This window comes from Elephas maximus, chromosome 3, assembly GCF_024166365.1.
Source record: "Elephas maximus indicus isolate mEleMax1 chromosome 3, mEleMax1 primary haplotype, whole genome shotgun sequence".
NCBI classification, from domain to species: domain Eukaryota; kingdom Metazoa; phylum Chordata; class Mammalia; order Proboscidea; family Elephantidae; genus Elephas; species Elephas maximus.
The window spans coordinates 169,258,669-169,272,697 of record NC_064821.1 but is presented as its reverse complement, the minus strand read 5'-3'; the positions used below and the strand labels follow the sequence as shown (position 1 = coordinate 169,272,697).

The window sequence follows — 14,029 nt, the reverse complement described above, 5'->3', positions numbered from 1 at the left end:
TATCTGCTAAGATTGGTCATTCCCTCCTTCCTGAAACTATTCTCTTGCTTTCCAACACCCCACCCTCTTCTGGTGTTGCTCCCGCCTAACTTAACAGCTCCTTCTCCTTTTCTATTTAACCTTTATGTGTTGGAGTGCCTCAGGGCTGAGTCTTGGCCCTCTCTTCCAGCTACTCCACCTCCTCAGTGCAAAAGATTGGAGGTTTGAGTCTCTCCAGACACACCTGAGAAGGAAGTCGTGTCAATTTACTTCCAAAAACTCAGCCATTGAAGACCCTGTGGACACAGTTCTACTCTGACACGTATGGAGTCACGATGAGTCAGAATCAACTCCACGATAACTTTTTTAAGATTTTAAGAGCATCTATGTGCTGATGAATCCCAAATTTAAATCTCATATATTCAATTGTTTAGTCAGTATCTCTACTTGGTTCTATAATTGCCATCGAGTCAATTCCAACTCATAGCGACCCTATGCCCTGGCAGCACAGTGGTTATAAGGTTGGCAGTTCAAATCCACCAGCTGCTCCTTGGAAACCCCATGGGGCAGATCTACTCTGTTCTATAGGGTCGCTATGAGTCAGGATCGACTTGATGGCGGTGGGTTTTTTTTTTTTTAGTTTAGTGACTCTTTATAGGACAGAGTAGAACTACTCCATAGGGTTTCCAAGTCTGTAATCTTTACGGAAGCAGACTGCCACATCTTTCTCCTGCGGAGCGGCTGGTGAGTTCAAACCGCTGACCTTTCTTTTAGCAGCCGAGCACTTTAGCCACTGCAGCACCAGGGTTCCATTGGTTCTATAATAGGCATCTTAAATGCAACATGTGCAAAACAGAACTCTCAATTTCCTCACCCCAAGCTCCTTGTTGAGTCTTCCCTATTTAATTAAATGATACCACCATTAACCAAGTTATCCTGAATCTAAGAATTATCCATGATTTTTTGTTCCATCACACACTCTCCTCCAAATCCATTCAATTCAAAATGTATCTGAATATGCCCATCTCACCCCTTCCACTGCTACCATCCTCATCCAAGCAACTACCAATAGTTTCCTTACTGGCCTCCCTGGGTACATTTGTGTTTCCCTAGTTTACTATAAAAAAAAAAAAAAAAGATAGGAGAAGAATCGATGGATTTAAATCGTGGGGTTGGTGAAGAACACTGAATATACCATGGTCTGCCAAAAGAATGAACAAATCAATCTTGTAAGAAATACAACTCAAGTGATACTTAGAAGCGAGGATAGTTGAGACTTTGTCTTGCTTACTTTGGACATGTCCTCAGGAAAGACCAATCACTAAAAAAGGATATGTTTGGTAAAGTAGAAGATCACTGAAAATGAGGGAATAGCCTGAACAGTCAGCTCAAACACATCAAAGATCATGGAGCTGGTACAAGACCAGGCAATGTGTAGTGCTGTCATACATAAGGTCACCGGAGTCGACTGGATAGCAATTAGCAACAACAGTATTTATTCTCCACTCATTACCAAGAATAAAAAATGTGAATCAGATATGGTCACTTCCCTGCTCACCCTCCCATGGCTTCCTAGGTGCTCTTACCAACGGCCCATAAAGCTCTACAGGATCTGTTCTCTGGGAGTAACTATTACTACTCTCTGCCTGGCTGACTCTGCTCAGTGTTACTGCCTTCTGCTGTTCCTGCTACACGCCAGGCTTGTTCCCACCTCGGGGCTTATGGCTGATATTCTGAAAAGGCTGTATTAGGATTTTTCTAGGCTCATTCCTTTATATCATGCATGTGGACGCACTCAAAGGTCCCCCAAGAGAGGCAATATCTAACCAGATATATAGCCTCCCCATCCTCTGCTTTATTTTCCTTCACACCACTTATTACTACCTGAAGTTTTCCTTTACTTGCTAATTGTCTCCTCTCTCCCACTCCACTAGAATGCAAATTCCACGGGGGCGAGACCTTTGTTTTGTTTGCGGCTTTATTCCCTGCTCCTAGAATAGTGCCTAGTACATAATAGGTGCTCAATTAGTACTTGCCGAATGGGTGCGTTCCCTGCAAAGCTCGATTCTTCCTGAATTTCCGGACCCTTTCTCATTTCATTTCCCGCCTCATCCCCTTACTCCCACCCCGTCACAGCAAAGCCGCAACTCTCCACTCCTCTCCGGTAGTTCCCGGATCTCCCCACGTCCTTTCTGAGCGGCTCCTTTAAGTGGACTCCCGAACACCGCGCGAGGGGCGGGGCCGAATCCTCGCCGACGCCAACTCGGAGGGGAGGGGCGGGGCGGGGGCGGGGCCTGCGTGCTGCGTGCGTGCGCGTTCTGGAGGCGCCGCCGCCGCCGCTCCCGAGGCCGCCGCCGCCGTCGCCGCGCAGAGCCGGAGCAGGAACGGCGGCCGAGAGGAGGGAGGAGGAGGAGGAGGTGGTGGAGGAGGCGCTGGACCGGGGGGGTGAGTGAGGGGCGGGGAGCCTGAGCCGGCCCCAGAGGGAGCGAGGGGCGCGGGTCGGTCGAGCCGGGGCTGAGGCGGCTGATGGTCGCCGGTCAGTCCCCTGGCTTCCCCCTTCCTCCCCCGCGTCCCTCGGTGTCCGGGGCGGCGGCCCCGGGGGCCTGGCGGGCGGGAGGGGCCGGGGCTCGGGGAGGCCGCCGCCAGGGCCGGAGCCAACCACGCCCGCGGACCCAGCCGGTCGACTGTAGCTGGGCCTGCGGGAGACGGACGGGAGGGGCCCGGGCCGGGTGTGGGAGAGAAAGAGGACATTGTGTCCCCCACCCTCAACTCCCCGAGGTGTCATGGCACAAGCCCATTTCCCTCACCATCTCCCCGGACACAGTGCCCGCACCCCTCACTGCCTGAGAGATGTAGAAGGTTGGACATCGCTGCTTTTTTCCTCCCCTTGCATGTCCCCAGACTAGGGTCAGGTCTTCCTTAAAACCCAGTTCTCTCTTTGGGAGATACGCGCGGAGGAGGTCGGAGGGTTGGGTGAATTTTCTGTCCTTCCCGCTACTAGAAGAGGTGCGGGTAGAAAGGAGTGTTGCCCTGTCTGTGTACACTTCTGTGAGGGTTCAGGGTCTCCCTTACCTTCCGAGTGTCCTCGGTTTCCCCAGCGGGTAAGACTGACATCTCTATATTCCACTGCACCCCCCAGCCCCTTTCCCGCCCTCCTTCTCCCATCTTTTCCGTAGCATGCCATGTGTTCGCTTTTTCAGCTTTGCTTTTCTTAGGTCTCTGCTCCTTCCCTGGATTTTGTTAGGGAAGAGGTCACGGTGTGATTCCTGTTTTCCTTCAAACTGGGGCTGGTAGGAGTGTCACTTGCTCCTTTACTCAGGAAGTTAAGGACAGTGTCTTCAGCTGAATTGTGTCATTTACTGCTACAAGAAGAAGAAGAGGGAAAGAGCCTAAAAAATGGGATCTATTCACAGGGCTAAGAACCAGGGGACCCTTTGACCTGGTAGAAAAAGAAGTAGAGTTGAAATTTCTTTTGGGGAGGGAAGATCGTTTTGTCATTGCTTTGAAGGGAGGAGGATATAAGAAATGAAATAACAGGGCAGGAAGTTAGTGGGCCACAGGCATACAGGTGGCCACTGTATTCAGCTTTCTGGGTGGTGGATGGTGATTTTTTTTTTCTCTGTTTTTTATCAGGATAGAAGTAAAGTATCAGTTCTTAGTTTTAATGTGGGGCTGGTACCTTCAAAAGCATGCCGAAGGGTAGCCTCAGAAGAGATGCTGCTTGGAAACAGGATTTGGAAACTTTCTTTGGGTTTCCTGTCAGACTGTGTGGGGGCGGGTTTGCAAATGTGTAGTTTTTCTTTCCTTTTGAAGCAATTGATAACCTGCGATATTTTGACACAAGCACAAAATCAGGCCACAGGCTCTTTTCTGTCTCTGTTAATGCTTTCCCATAACACTTTTTATTTTGAAATTATATTTGTGTTGGTTGATACTCTTCTTAAATCTCCTGTTTCAGTGAATCTTGTTTTGTCAGTATTTTGAATTAGGTGTACTTCAAAAATAAGATTAGGTGTAAAGTGTTGAGAATCATACAGTGCCTGCCACGTGGTAGGCATTCTGTATTTGATGAATGAATTTAAGGATCACAAAGACGTGTCTCGGTATTATATATCTTCAGTCCTTTTGATAGGTAGTTTATATTAGCATGTTGCGTTTCACTTCCAGTACATGAAATAGTAGTTCTTAACCTTCTCTAGACCACTGACACCTTTGAGAATATGATAAAGCATATGAACTCTCTCTCCAGAAAAAAACCAATAGGCATATATGCACAAAATTTTGCATTTAGTTTCAGAGACCCTCTGAAGCCAACCATGGATCCCTGTCTTAAAAGTAAACTGAAATCTCTCAGTGTTATTCAGTTCCATATTAAAATTGTTCAGAAGCCTTTGTTCACTTTCTAAACTTTTTAGGAGGCTTTAAAAGTGACGTTGTCTACTCTTACAGACTAAACTTTGGGTCTTTGGAATGAGGTTTAAGAGTGATCATTATTACAGTTTTATGGGGAAAGCATTGTCATTAATAACTATTACCAGTCAGTTTTACACTAACACATTGATGACTTTCATGTGAAATAAGATTGTTCTAGTCTCTTTTGGCAGCTTAAAATCATAATCATGACCAACTTACTGATTTTTTTTGTACAAACTACTTCATAGCAATATGATCAGTGCTTGAAAATGTTCACAAATCAAACTATTTGTTTTTCCTATTCTCTTCCAAGCTTGTTCATCATACACGTTTTTCATGTAGTTAATGGTTGTCGTATCAGTATTCAGTATTAATTTCACAAGTACTTACTGAATGCTTACTATGTGAATAAAACAGCCCTTGTCATCATAGAAGTGTATATTCTAATCAGGAGAGCAGACCATAACCAAATCAGTATAGAACACATCAAGCAGTAAGTGCTATGAAGAAGAGTAAAGCAGGGTGAGGGGACAGAAACAGTGGCAGGGAACGGTAGCCAGGGAAGACCTGAGACTAGAGCAGAGACCTGAAGGAAATGAGGGATGTGTGCTGTCTTGGGAAGGAAGGTTACAGACTGTAAATGCAAGGACCCCTGAGTGTCCTTGGCCCTTTTGAAGTATAGCTAGGCTAGAGTGGTTGGAGGGCAGTAAACAAGAGGGAAAGTGAGAGGAGCTGAGCCAGAGAAGTGGCTGGGGCGATGGTCAGAACTTTGAGAAGTGGCTGGGGCGATGGTCAGAACTTTGCGTTTTATGTTGAATGAGATGGGAAACCTTTGGAAGGTTTTGAGTGGAAGAGACAGCTGCTGTGGCTTGAGTTTGTGAGCATCATTCTGGCTACTGTGTGGAAAATCAGTTTGGGGCTGGAGTATGGGTAGAAGCAGGAAGACCAGTTAAGAGATTAATAGTTCTCATGTTTAACACTTCACACTGGTTACAAAATAGCCCATCTTCCTGCTGTTTTTAGGTAGTTTTTGCCTCTCCTCCCCCCATTTAAAATAACAATGAAATGAATACTTTTGTATATGTAACGTTTTTTTTCTTTAGGAATATTTCTTTGGGATTGAGTTCCAGAAATGGGACTACTGGATTAAAGTATATGAATATGCTTGTCTTCCTGATGTATCTCTGAATTGCTTTCAAAGGGTAGCTTGTACCAGTTAAAGTGACAGCCACAGTTGTCGAGCATCTGTTTCATGGTAATGTCACTTGCCTTGGGTATTAATATTTTACACTTAAACGTAATTTGTATTATAAAAAGAAATCTTTTAGATTGTTAGCTTGAATTTTCAATAGCTCACATTTAGAGTTTATTGTGTTAGCCCACCTATCTCTTCAGCATATAACAACAGGGTACTAATTGTGGGGGATACAGAAATGAATAAAACGGGGTGTCTGCCCTCAGGGGGCTTTACATTCTGTTGTAATTTGTAATCTAATAGTTAAATAACACTAGATTTTGCCAATGTTTATTGTTACCCAAGAACTTAGTTAATATGTGGTTCATGATCATTTACATAAAATAGGCATTCCAGTCAGCCACCCAGTTTTTCATATCGATAATTTTTTTTCCTACAAAGAAACTTTTTAATGGTATTTGTAACTTGCTTAATTTCTGTTCTGCATGTCTCCTTGATGGCCTGTGTATTGTTTTTTGCAGTAAATTATGCAACTAATACTTAGGAATCTCACAGTCGAATTTTTAAGTTGTTGTAATTCTTCATAGTTATTCAGAACACAGGGCCTATTGTTACTGTTAAATAAGGTCAGCATTGCATCTCCGAAATTTTATTTATTTCAAAGGGGAGGATGATACCAGTCTGTTTTGATAGAAAATTACACCATTGTGAGGGCTTTACTCAGCATTTCTGGTTCTGAAATCTAGATGGCTTGATTTGGCATGAGCAGGGAGCTTCATCATCTATAAAGTGAGTGGGCTGAACTAATTGAGTTCCCTGAAAGAGCCTACCACTGTGTCTGGCATGTGTTAGGGACCCAGCACATGTTCATTGAATCTCATATAACCTCTAAGCTACCACTTCTAAAATTCTCTTACTTTAGATGTTCATTAAAAACAACTCATACAAAGTTGTATCTTAGTGTTGTAGTTTGAAATTGTGAACATGAACTTATTACCTCCTAATGTTCATTTTCAAATCAACCTTCAATTTAAAAAAGCTATGGCATATTTCCAAGTATTTTGTGGTCATTCCAGTGTCATATATTGCTGTATGACTTAATGCCAAATTCACCTTGTGGAAAAGATTAGTGTTAAACGTATTTAAGCTTTCACATGTTAATGAGACAGGTAAGGCATCATTTTTTTTTTTTCCTTTTTTAATGCATGAAATTTGGGAATTACAAGCAGTAGTTTTTATGTACTTTTCAGAAAGCTATTCATATACAAGTGTAATATTGGCCCATTCACATTTTGAATTTTTGCAGTAGTGCTTATGGGTTGAAGCCCTGGTGGCACAGTGGTTAAGAGCTCAGCTGCTAACCAAAAGGTGAGCAGTTCACATCCAGCAGCACTCCTTGGAAACCCTATGGGGCAGTTCTGCTCTGTCCTGTAGGGTTGCTGTCAGTCGGAATCGACTCAACAGGGACGAGTTTGGTTTGGTTCAGGCTATAGGTCTGCACCGAGTGATTCACACGCCTTGTCTCTGTCCCCTTGGCACACAGTTTTGAGATGACGGGCTAAGAGTGCAGTTTGTTTCAAAGTTAAGTGATCCGGATGAGTATTGAACCTATAAGCTTAGCTTTATTCATTATCATGATGTTCTGATCAACAGATATCTATGCCATGCTCTCATTTCCGCTTAAAAATAGGCCTTTTAGAGCTAGAAGATACACACACCCCAATAAAAAAGGAAATTGTGCATGATTATTAAGGTGGAGTTGAAACAGGAAAGAATGCTTTTGTAAGTGGCCTAAAAATAATCCTTTTAATATAATTTTTAAAAGTACATGATATATACATGGAAGATTAAATATGTTCTATGAAATTAACTTCAACCATTAAACAAGTAAATGGCTTGCTCCCCCCCCCCCACACCTTTTTTTTTAGCAGTAATAACATGCATAATAAATTTAGGTTAGGTAAATCTGAGAGAAAATTTCTTTATAAATCACTCCCATTTCCCCAGTGTTTCCTATGTCTAGCCTATTTCGTTCACATTGGTAGGGAGTAGTTCAAAATGTGGAATGGTAAGGTTAACCAAATGGTAAATTAAATATGTAATCCTATGTTTGGTTTCAGGTTATATTTAAGTTAGGCCATATTTCATAAGAATGGGAATATACTAAACTACACATTATAACTGATAAAAGACCATGGTTGGATTAATTAAAACTTGAAGCGCCTTCCTTTGAATTCTCAAGTATATACCTCAATAGTTTATAACATATTACTCATTCATGACTTTTTGGAATGCTGTGTTAAAACCATTTATTCTGGTTGTAAAAGTAATTTTGCTCAGGATAGAATTGTGATATAGCTATTGAGGACAAAACTGTAAGGTAAGAGAAACACAAAGAACTGAGTACAACTGTTCTTTGGACAAATCCCAAATGCAGTTTGTAAAATGTAAGTTAGTAGGAAATTCTCTCTTACTGTAGACTGAGCGTTTCAGACCTGTCAGATGTGTAATCCAGAGAGTAAATTTGTTCACTGTATTTTCTGTGATATTTTTAAATTCATCTATAAATAGGATCATTCTGTTCTAGACTAGTTGGCTGTATTATATAGAACATTAAGCAAGCAACCACTAACTTAATTATTTTAGCAGTTGAAATTAAACACTGATCTTTGAATTTTATGTAGTTTTTAATATCTAGTCTGAATGTATTGACACCTTTTGAACTACCTGTTAAATCCCATCTCCTGTTTGTGAAGATGTTGCATAATTTCATTACAAGGTTTCGGATTCAGTCAGTGAGCGAGAGTATTGCAGCAATCCATTATTAAGCTCCTGGGTAGACACTGAGATGTAAAGGTGTAGTTTCTGGTGTAAGGGATTTTATTCCAGTAATCGATTTTATCTTTGCCAGAGTCTGACATACGTTTTATAATTAAATGTTGTGTTTTCATAGTAGGGTAAAAATAGAATGATGTTCATTTTCTAAGTAAAATCAATGTGAATATTTAAAATTCTTGGTTGTTCTGCAGCTATTTCTGTGATTTTATTTTCTAACAGCGTTTTAGAATTAGAGCAAACTCTGTAGTTTCTCAGTTGTTTAGAATGTAGTAAAATAAACAGTGTTTGCTCTACTACCTATTTTACTTCAGTTTAAGATTTTTAATAAATTGTTTTTCTGCGTACATGCCACATTGTAGGGAAGTTGCTTCCCTGTTCAGTTAGCGATTTTAATTCTATGTTTAATATGAGATGTTTTTGTGTAGAACAGCTTGTTAATTTTGTTTTTTCCCCATGCTGATTGAAATCACCCCGCACCATTGAAGTTAACTGTCGCCCAGGATAGAAATGTGCATGTAGACAAAGTGCATTAACGTGCACTTTTAGTGAGTGTTGGTAGCACCACCTCCCCATGCCCATGCCCTAACTGCGTGGTGCTTATAAGGCAACAACAGTATATTTAGTTTGCAAAACACAGAATTTTTTTTTTTCTGGTTTTTCCATTTTGCATGTTTCCATTTGAGATTAATTGAACATTTATTTTTCTTAGTGGATGTATATAATAAAACAGTTCATTTAAGTGTGATGCTTTCTGTTGCAGTGTTGGCTAACTGTTAGATACTGAGCCTTGTGCAGTTCCGTGACTGCTGTAAGTTTCAGGTGACAGTCTTTGCACAGTCCAGAAGTAAATGTGAACGTAATAGAAGCTGGAAACGAAACAAGCCTGGTGTTCCCTTTGCACTGGGAAATGTACTTTCTACCCCAAGTGATATACTCTTGTTAGGTTCAGGATCATTTTCAGTGGTTATAACTGCTTAAACATTTTTTTTTTCCTCTGTTTCAGTAATTCATGTTCCATGTGGCAAATTTCAAAAATAACACAAGTGTAAAGAAGAAGTTGAAAATCACCCATAATCCCACCACCCAGAAATAATCACTACTAACATTTTAATGTACATTTTTCCATTTCTTTCCTTGCACGTACAGAGATTTTTTGTTTTTAGAAAGTCGGAATTTTATATACTGTTTTGACCTTACTTTTTCCTCTGAACAGGATGTTGGTCTCCTGGTGTGGGACTTTGAGGTTGATGCTTAGAGTATTACTAGTATTTTAAGTAACAGTGGGGCAGACATTCTTGTGCATTATCTTTGATTGCATCTCTTTTTGTTTGTTTGTTTTTTGTTTTTTGTTTTTCTTCCTTTAGGATAGATTGCCAGAAGTGGGATAACTGGATCAGAGGGTGGTTACCCTGTGTGTAAGAGTGTGTGTCTCACTGCACCTTCAATGGCATTGAGTAGGTCAGTTTTTAAAATCTTTGCAAATTTGATAGATACTTGTTAATGTTCTTGGGTGGTAATTGCAGATTCTTCATATTATTAATAGTCTGTAAAACCATCAAAGTGTATGATTAGTAGTTTGCAGTCGTCTTCTAAAATGTTGATTGGAATGAGTTTCTTTGAAAAATATTTTAGGTTAAAGCCATCTTTGGGACAAAAAAGACTGATTGATTGAAATTGCAATTTGCAAATTGCTTTTTTACTGGTGTGAAATAGAATTTTAGTGTTCTTTTACTAAAATGACAAAAATGAGAAAGCTTATTTTATAGTATCTAGTAAGGAGCCCTGTTGGCTCAGTGGTTAAGCGCTTGGCTCCTAACCAGAAGGTCAGTGGTTCAAATCCATTAGCCGCTCTGTGGGAGAAAGACCGTGGCATTCACCTTCCGTAAAGGTTACAGCCTTGGAAACTCTCTGAGGCAGTTCTACTCTGTCTTATAGGGTCACTGTGAGTTGGAGTCAACTTGATGGCAGTGGGTTTTTTTTTTTTTTAACAAGTAGAAATTCTATATAAGTGTAAATTATTTTAGAAAGATGGGGGTAGTCACATGGTTCTAACATAAAATAATAATAATTGCAGTTAGGTCATCTACATTCCAGTCCTTGCTTTGCCACTTACTAAATGCATGATTTAAGGCAGCTTACTAAGTATGTGATTTGATGTTTCTGAACCTTGGCTTTCTCATCTTTAAAAGAAGAAGAATAATACCTACTTCATAAGATTGTTGAGATGATTAAAAATAATATATAAGACTGTGTGGCACATAGTAGATATTTAATAAAAGCTAGCTATTGTTAAACTTCTTCTGCCAGCCTCTGGAAGGCAAAAAATAATGTCATTTTTGTGTCCTTGTTTGCGTGAATAAATGCAGAGATGCAAAATGGCTGTGAGCAGTGGTAGTAGAGGGAAGTGGTAGACGTTCTTTGGGGTAGGAATACTGAGCACAGATAGAAAGTTTAGGAGATTGATTTGACAGTAGCCCAGGCTTGTATGTCCTGGTGGCCCAGTGGTTAAGAGCTCGGCTGCTTACCAAAAGGTCATAGTTCGAATCCACTAGTCACCTCTTGGAAACCCTGTAGGGCAGTTCTGCTCTGTCCTGTAGGGTCGCTATAAGTCAGAATTGACTTGATGGCAACGGGTTTGGTTTTGGTTTTTCGGCTTGTGTAGTTAAAAAAAAATGGAGATAAGGCCATAAAGATTGGGGCCAAACCAAAAAAACGCAAGGAGCACCTGGTGGATTAGAGCTGCCGAGCTTTTGGTTAGCAGCCGTAGCTGTTAACCACTATACCAACTTTGAGAGAAGATAGGAATCATTTCATTTTGATTATTGTTAACTTGTTCTAAAAAACGAAGGATAAAAGATTCTTATCATTTAACCAGTGAAAAGATATCTTTATGCTATTTTTTGGCATATGCATAGACTCCTGCAGAAATGTATTTTTGCATTTTGAGTTCTTAGTTAACAGGAGTTCCTCACTTTTAGACATGGTATTTCTGGAGGTATTATCTTTATATTCTTTACTGCAGGGTAAAATTCTTCGGCATGCGGTCTTCCCAGCATACGTGAATGCTAGTGGATTTTAAAAACATTAGTTGAGAGGTATAGATTTTTTATTAAGCAGCTTAGAATGTTGAGGGCAGTAAAATATGGAATAACAAAAAGTAGGTAATTGAGTATATGATTTTAGAAAAATTACTTTTAGTATTCCTCTTCCTTGCCTCTTAATTTTTCTGATTTTAAAAAAAAAGGTTTGCAGATGTCATTCTTAAGTCATTTTTGGTTCTACTCTACTTGTGCTTTCCACTTGGCTGAAATAGATAAACAAGTTACCCTGAAGATTGAAATTAATATTTCTTTTCAATTTACAAGTAAACTCACATGAGCTATGAATTATCTGCTTGCTGTCTTCTTTTAATATTGCCATTTCAGAAAAGAAGCAACCCTGAATTAAAAAAAATAAATAAATACAGGCTTGTGATACTTGCCAGGTGTTTGCATTTTTTAAACCGTTGAGCTGTCATACCTTTCTTAATGTTTGCTTTAGTTTTCAAGTATTTCTTAAACTCAGAAACGAAAACCTTATTATTATTTTTAGTCAAATCTCTTCACTTTAAAAGCATCCTTAAAAATTTTTTTTTTAATTTTTATTGTGCTTTAAGTGAAAGTTTACAAATCAAGTCAGTCTTTCATATAAAAATTTATACATACCTTGCTGTATCCTCCTGGAAACCCTGGTGGCGTAGTGGTTAAGTGCTATGGCTGCTAACCAAAAGGTCGGCAGTTCGAATCCACCAGGCACTCCTCGCAGACTCTATGGGGCAGTTCTATTGTGTCCTGCAGGATCGCTGTGAGTTGGAATCGAATCGACGGCACTGGGTTTTTTTTTTGGAATATCCTCCTAGTTGCTCTCCCCCTAATGAGACAGCAGAGTCCTTCACTCTATTTTCATGTCCATTCGCCCAGCTTCTGACCTCCTCTGCCTTCTCATTTTCCCTCCAGACAGGAGTTGCCCACATAGTCTCACGTGTCTACTTGATCCAAGAAGCTCACTCTTCACCAGTATCATTTTCTGTCCCATAGTCCAATCCAATCCCTGTCTAAACAGTTGGCTTTGGGAATGGTTCCTGTCTTGGGCTAACAGAAGGTCTGGTGACCGTGACCTCCGGGGCCCTTCTAATCTCAGTCAGACCATTAAGTCTGGTCTTTTCCGAGAATTTGGGGCCTGCATCCCACTGCTTTCCTGCTCCCTCAGGTTCTCTGTTGTGTTCCCGTCAGGGCACTCATCGGTTGTAGCGGGCACCATCTAGTTCTTCTGGTCTCAGACTGATGCAGTCTCTGGTTTATGTGGCCCTTACTGTTTCTTGGGCACCTAATTACCTTGTGTCTTTGGTGTTCTTCATTCTCCTTTGCTCCAGGTGGGTTGGAAAATATTTTTAAATTAAAAAGCAAATATTGCATATAGTATTGGGAATTGTGTGTGTTACTTTTTACAAATACTGTTTTTCTTATGTGAAACTGCAAAAGCCTGGATTTGGTCAACTGAATATTTCATTTACTAAAGGAACGTTAGATATATGAAACAGTGCTTTAATGTTGCAAGCTATAGATTCCAATTGAGTCTATTTTGAATTGGTTTGAGGAGGATATTTCTGCCTGTTTGTCAACAAATATCAGAACTACACTATTTTTCCTACCCTCCCGCATCCATCAGGCAAACCATAGCTGAGAGAACAGATTCTTCCTTCAGTGGGCTTTCCCTGGTTTGAGCCATTCTGGGACTGTCAGTATGATGGCAGCTACAGCCTTTCCAGTCAGCATGTCTTACATTCTTAGAAACCTACTTGCATCTTGGCAGGAAAAATCAATTATAAGATTGACTAGCTAGCAGCTCATGGTATGCTATTGTAAGACAATTCATTAAATTTTTACATGAGGGGACATTGTGAAGTGTGTGAAGACTAAATAGACTTATATCCTCTTATCCTGAAGGATTAAAATTAAAAGAAAATGCAGCCCAGTGATTGAATAGAATATTGTGTACATTTTTCTTATTCTCTTTATCAAAAGAACATCTTTTCTCATTCTATTCAAATCAGCAGTTATGAATGCTAGATTTAAGTTCTTGACTAAGAAATCAGAGTCCTTTCCAAAAATAATATTAAACAGTTGGATTTGTTATCCAACAAATACTTACTGAGTGATTATTAAGTGCCTGGTGCTATTCTAGGAATGGGAGATACAGCAGTGAACAAGACCTGCTGTCATGGAGCTTTTTAGGTTAGTGGAAGGTTGGTGGTAGTGGTGGAGAGAGACAGTACTCAAATAAATGAGCAAGGTGATCTTGGAGGTCACAAATACCATCAAGAAACTACAGAATGAAATGATTGGGTGGAAGGGTTTAGATTGAATATCCACCAGGAAAAGCTCCCTGAGATGGCAATATTTAATCTGAGACCTGAATGACAAAAAGCATGAAGATCTGCAAGAGTGAGCCAGGCAGAGGCCCTGATTGTGCAAAGGCTCTAAAGTGAGAAGCAGCTAGTTGTGTTTGAGGAATAACAAGGCCATTGTAGTAAGCTGGGAAGAGACTAGTAGACGATATCAGAGA

The 14,029-nt window shown here is 40.4% G+C and overlaps 1 protein-coding gene across 2 annotated transcripts in view; it reads left to right on the top strand.

The window, feature by feature from the left end:
- The first annotated feature begins 2,320 nt into the window (after positions 1–2,320).
- Positions 2,321–14,029, top strand: part of RAP1A (RAP1A, member of RAS oncogene family) — an 86,924-nt gene continuing 75,215 nt past the window's right edge. The window contains exon 1 of one of the 2 annotated variants that reach the window (XM_049880075.1): positions 2,321–2,424. The gene's annotated coding sequence lies outside the window, so the exon portion shown is untranslated. Of the gene's footprint in view, positions 2,425–8,723; positions 9,884–14,029 lie in introns of those variants that run through there. The other variant, XM_049880074.1, reaches the window with a different exon arrangement.